Raw genomic sequence first — 6,796 nt, forward strand, 5'->3', positions numbered from 1 at the left:
CAGACAGCCGGTCGAGGGCCACCAGAATGCCGATTACATGTTGCCGCATCTGCCCCACACAATCCGCCACCTCTTGCCGACGCCTCTGTTCCTCTGTGGGTGAGAAAAGTGTGTGGGTTAATACAACAATAGGGAATCCACATTAAAAAAAAAAAAACACAACCAAATCACTCCTAAACCGAAAAAAAAAAAAAAAAAGGGGGGGATGGCAAAAATACAAGGCCTAGGTAAAAATTCCCACAGGTATGATATGTGTATGTTGAAATCACCAGGAAGAGGTAAAGGCAAACCTTCAAAATCATCAAAAGTCAAGCCACAAAAACACGAAGAAAGGCACGACACATGATTACATACAAACAGTTTGTGCTTTAAAAAAAAAAAACATACCGGGAGCCAAAACGGGAGCTCCGGAAATACCTCCATGATCCTCCTCGGAGGATCCGTCATTCCCCAAAGAATGGGGAGGAGTTATGATGGACTCCGGGGAGGGGGTAATTGGAAGAGGGGTGGGTGGAGGAGAGGGGGAAGTGGGACGGAGGGGAAGGAGGCCCGACATTTCCGGGAGAGGGTCTGGGAAGGATGGGGAGGAGTGGGGAATAAGGGAAAGATTTGGGGTGGAGTGTTGGCTGGGGGTTGGGGATAGTGGCCGGGAACGCCGTCTGGACGGACGGTGACGGCGGAGTCTTGGCTGTCCCCATAAAATATGACAAAGAAATTGCGGTTAGTTTATGGACAAATCCGGGCAACAAAACTAAAAAAAATAAAAAAAACAACAAATAAGCCAAATAGCAGTAGAATGAATAAATCAGAAATAGAGGGAAAACATGCACACGCAGATATGAGTACAAATAATAAATAGGACAGACTGGAAAACATGCACACGCAGATATGAGTACAAATAAATAGGACTGACAGGAAAACATGCACACGCAGATATGAGTACAAATAATAAATAGGACAGACTGGAAAACATGCACACGCAGATATGAGTACAAATAATAAATAGGACAGACAGGAAAACATGCACACGCAGATATGAGTACAAATAATAAATAGGACAGACTGGAAAACATGCACACGCAGATATGAGTACAAATAATAAATAGGACAGACTGGAAAACATGCACACGCAGATATGAGTACAAATAATAAATAGGACAGACAGGAAAACATGCACACGCAGATATGAGTACAAATAATAAATAGGACAGACTGGAAAACATGCACACGCAGATATGAGTACAAATAATAAATAGGACAGACTGGAAAACATGCACACGCAGTTTGCCCCACAAACACAAACATTAAAACCACAATACATAACACTTACTTTCCAGGATCTGCATGCGAAAGCATGCCAGCAAGCGGGGCGTTCGCCGTTGCAGGTCGTACCACCTGCGCTCCAGCTGCCCGATGTTGCGGCGTGAGCCGAAGGACCGCAGGCGGGACCGTGCCTCCGCATACGCGGAGCGCTTCTGGCGGTTGGTCATGGGTTGAGGTTGGCTGGTGATCCGGCGATCCATGACCTCCGTAAGCACCAGCAGCTCACGCCTGGTGAATGCGGAGGCTCTCATGATGGCAATGGTGTTTTTCTTAAAAATCATTTTTGATAAAGTGTGTAAAAATTTTCTGATTGGCTAATGTATTTTGGAAATTAACAGGAGCAATTTTATTGGTTAGTGTATGAGTCATGTGTTCGACAGGGCCAGAAATCTCTGGAGAGTTATGATAGGCTTGATGCAGTGACATGCGTAAGCAAATTTAAATAAAGAAATGAACCCAGGGAAATATGCGGGGATCCACAGCAATAGTACAATTGTTTAATTGTGGTTCACATGTTTTTTGAACAATAAAAGCGAATGTTTCATCCGTACGTATTCTGCGGGTAAACACAAACACGGACAAGAGTAAAGTTTCTTGCATTGTGTTGAAAAAAACAAACAATTAAGCTAATTGATACATTGATTGGCATGATACGATTGATGGAGGTAGGCAGAATAAAGGAGCAGGTAATCGACATCTGACAAGGCCACTTCCTGTTTATACTTGTGCGTGCGTTCCTTTCAAGCCATTTCGGGGATGTACGCTCGCTATTTCGTACGCTCGTTAGTTAGAGGAGGGGTCGCCTGAGTTTAGGGAGGAATTTTAGATGCGAACGAAAATACGAGCGAGCCATTGAATTTAAATATTTTTGTACGTACGCCTAACGTACGTGCGCCCGCTTGCGAGTGGGTCTGAATGAGGGCCGGTGTCTTTAAAAGAACCACCATCAGAGAAACGTCCATTTTTGCCCACGTCAACATATAAAATTTCATAATTGGCATATACAATTGCCATCATGACCACGCTGAAATATCCCTTATAATTGAAATATAGGGAACCAGTGTGCGCCGGTTGAATAATGCGCACGTGTTTCCCATCTATTGCACCTCCACAATTTGGGAAATTCCAGCGTAAGTCAAAATCTTCAGCCACCCTTCTCCATTCGGCCCTGGAAGATGGAAACTGAAAAAAAAACAAAAAAAACCTTTTAATAAAGAAATAATGTTTTCTTTTTTTAAATAGTGACACTATTATCTAAAATTATAGCAGTGCTAATGCAGGGATGGTGATTATTTCCACATCTGTCTGAGGTACATGATGTAAACGGGTGTGGCTGAATATACAAACATGCAATGAAAGGTCCAAGTGTTTTGGGGTACCCCTGCATCCAAGGTTTACAAAAAGTGTGCACTAAAAAAGACAGAATCCAAGGGAAAAGGTTTTTTTGTTTTCTCATAGGGTATCAGCAAATTTAGCTGTGCTTAATGCAGGGAGGGTGATTAGTTCCACATCTCTCTGAGGTAAATCTAAACTGGCGTGGCTGAAAGGTCCAAGTGTTTTGGGGTACCCCTACATCCAAGGTTCACAAAAAGCGTGCAATAGAAAAGACAGAATCCAAGTGAAAAGTTTTTTTGTTTTCTCATAGGGACAGTGTTATCACCATATTTAGCTGTGCTAATGCAGAGAGGGTAATTATTTCCACATCTCTCTGAGGTACATGATGTAAATGGGTGCGGCTGAATATACAAACATGCAATGAAAGGTCCAAGTGTTTAGGGGTACCCCTGCATCCAAGGTTCACAAAAAGCGTGCACTAGAAAAGACAGAATCGAAGGGAAAATATTTTTTGGTTTTCTCATAGGGACAGTGGGCCTGATTCAGACCCGCTCACAAGCGCATAGCGCTTGCGAGCGGGTGCGCATGCGCGAGACCCGGCTAGTGATGGGTGCTCCGTTGCTCCGGGTCTCGCACCAAAAGGGGACGGCTGTCGATTTTGATCGACAGTTCGCACCGTTTTGGAGGCGTGGCATGGGGGTGGCTTCGCAAATGGAGGCGTTCCCATGCGAACACCTGCCGTTTGTGGGCGGCCCCATTGACATCACCAGTGATGTCAGGGAGAGAGCTTCCGGCTCTATTAGAGCCAGAAGCTCTCTGGGGCTTGCGGCCACGAGACCCTACCACAAGGGTCTCAACGCAAACCCGATGGTCGCGATGGTTTTGACCATCATCCTGGCCACTCGCAATAGCTGTGGGTGGTTACCCACAGCTATGCTAGCGGCCAGAAGGCCGCTCCAAAAAAAAACAAAAAACGCCCTGATTCAGAACGAGCGCTCTTTCAGAGGCATCTGGCTCTGAATCAGGGCCAGTGTTATCAGCATATTTAGCTGTGCTAATGCAGGGAGGGTGATTATTTCCACATCTCTCTGAGGTACATTATGTAAACGGGCACGGCTGACTATACAAACATGACTATACATACATGAGGGCTACGCAGGGAGGGGTTACTGCGGCAAATATAGGGACAGCTACAAAATTGCACTTAAAGGGACTACCTACAGTGCAGCATGGCTAATAAAATTTTTTAAAGTAATTATTTTAAATACCTTAAAATACAGCGGCTTCAAAACTGTAACAATAGCTTGGCACGTCTCCGGGATAATTCTCCCCGATGCCTCGATGGAGATGAAACCAGCAATTTATCTTTGAAAAGACGCTCAGAAAGGTATACACCCAACCGAACTAGCAACAAAGAATAAATGCTTAGTTTTAAATAGGTAATCAGGAATTTAGAGGGCTGCAGAGAGCACCACCCATCCCTTAAAAAAAAAATCATATCAACTCCTTCTTTAATGAATATTCAAACAATCATTAAAAATCCACTCCCTGAAAGATGTCATGCGATATCGTTCATCATTCGTCGTTTGCCAAAATCTGTCATGTACCGACTACAGAGTAGAGTTTTGGTAAGCCTACTGGGTAGAGTTTTGGTAAAACCTACCAGGTACACAATAGGGTTTGGTAGGCCCACAGAATAGGGTTTGGTAGGCCCGGTTGGTAGACCCACAGACAGGGTTTTGTAAAATAACCCACAGAAATGGGTCTTGCAAACAGTAAACATTTGTCCAACTGCCAGACCCCCATGGATATTATACATCAGTGTTAGGTCCAGGGGCGACAGAAGGAATGGAAATGGCACACTTGATCCGATTAAAATTTTAACAGATATGTAAGTTAGTGGGGAGAGAGGGGTAGGGATAGGCTACTTACCTGCCCTGTCGAGATCTCATTTTGGACTGCCGGCTATTCAGCCGGCGGGACTTCATATCCACTCCATCTGCACTGCCCCCTGACCCCTTTTTACCAAACACTATCGCTCTTCACTACCTCCCTGACCCCTGCATACTCACCACTACCTATCTTCACTATTCCCTTGACCCTTCCATAACAAACACTATCCCTTTGTACTATCCACCTGGCCCCTCCATACCAAACACTGCACTGCCTACATGACCCCCGATACCCACCACAATCTTCCTTACCCACATAACTGAGTGCCATGCACAGGAGTAGATCACTGACCTTTCATTAAGAGAAAGAGTGTTTTATAGTATTCTATTTTTAGTATATAAAAATAGAAGACTATAAAATATTCCCATTATAACTGGCCACACACCCTCCAGTGACTGGCCACACCCCTTTGTGGGAATCTATTATTGCGTTCCCCTGTGGGCCCTTCATGCTCGAGTCCGACACTGTCCGTAGGTGAATTTATCAGCTCCTTTGGCCTCCAATATCATCTCTATACTGATGATACTCAGATCTACCTCTCCTACCCTGAACTTTTCCCCTCTCTCCTCACTCATATCTCCAGCTATTTCTCTGCTATTTTCTCCTGGATGTCCCAGTAGTTTCTTAAATTAGACTGAGCTGATAATCTTCTCACCCTCCCGAATAATCTTACCTGCATCAATTTAATTATCTATTGACAACACCACCATCTCCTCTAGCCAGCAAGTATGCTGTCTTGGAGCTATCCTTGACAACTCCCTCTTAGTTCCTTTTGCAGTCCTATTATTTCCAACTCAGAAATATCAGGAGCAGACACTCTCTCATCCACTCGCTGGTCATCTGTAAACTGGACTACTATAACCTCCTCTTATCTGGCCTCCCTGTCTCCCACCTCTCTCCACTCCAATCTGTCCTCTATGCTGCTACCTGGCTCATCTTCTTCTCCAAACAAAATATGTCTGCCTACCCTCTCCTCCCCTTTCCCTTCAGAACCCAATTCAAACTCCTTGTGCTGCTCCCTACCACTGGAACTCTCTCCCTCTCCATTTCTATTAAAAATTCAAACGGGCTCTCAAGACCCACTTCAAACCTTTCCAGTTCTAATCCTAACCCACCGCTCCATGGGCCTGATTCAGAGCCGGACGCTCTGATAAGACTCCCCTTTAGATTGTAAGCTGTCATGATCAGGGCCCTCTTCCCTCACTTTTCCTTTTCCTCACTTAAACCATCATCACCTTACCACTACCAGCAGCAGGACGAATCTTTTGGGTTTGGCCACCATGTGACTTTTTTTGGGTAATATGACTGCTGCTACAGAAATGTTTATTAACCTTGTTCGTGTTCTGCAATGTTTTGTAATGTACTCTAAGTCACTTTTTTCTTGTTCTATTTATACTGTTTTTGTTTGTGCTGCGGACCCCTGTGGCATGATGATGAATAAAAATAATAAATGTGAATTCTATTGAACTAATGTTGCAGCTGGTTAGGGGACTGGTTGTTTGTTAGTTCAACCTTCCAGGAGGTGAATAGTTTCTATCCAGGGGCAGGATTAGGGGAGGGGGGCAATGTGTAGCATCCATTCGGGCCCCCTTTTCTCTCACTGGTGCAGTTCCGAGTAGAGTCTGGCACTGTGAAACTCCTTGTGTGCTTGTCTAGCAGCACCCAGCCTGCCTCTGTTGATTGACTCCACCATATGAGGACAGTTTCAGAAAATTTTACAAAGCCACTTTAAAATCCCAACCCGCCCCTGGGTACCACTTTGTATTAGCAAATATGGTGCAGCATGCTGCAATTCACACAAGTGCACCTAGCGTACAGATAACTTATGGTAGTTTAGCATAGCATACACTAAAACAAGTTGGCTGTGTTCGCAGAGGAGCACAGGCAGAAGGGAGGAGTTGGGCAGAATTAAGTTGTTGCTAGTGAAGTATGGAGAGAGACCTTGGTCTACGGAGCAGTGTAGAAAACTGATTACAGTTTGTGCTGAGGATGCATTTACAGGGTTTGTTTCTTTCCATACAGATGGATTATTCCACTCTGTATTGGGACCTGCATTTTGCTTGGAGGTAGCAGATAGAACAGGGGTCAGGGAACTTTTTTACCTTTTACCCCAAAATATATTTAGATAGGCCGACGTTACTCCCTTGATTTGAAAGGAAGGAAATCATATATTAGTGCCCCCATA

The sequence above is a fragment of the Taudactylus pleione genome, unplaced genomic scaffold (assembly GCF_031769625.1).
Source record: "Taudactylus pleione unplaced genomic scaffold, aTauple2 ptg000179l, whole genome shotgun sequence".
NCBI classification, from domain to species: domain Eukaryota; kingdom Metazoa; phylum Chordata; class Amphibia; order Anura; family Myobatrachidae; genus Taudactylus; species Taudactylus pleione.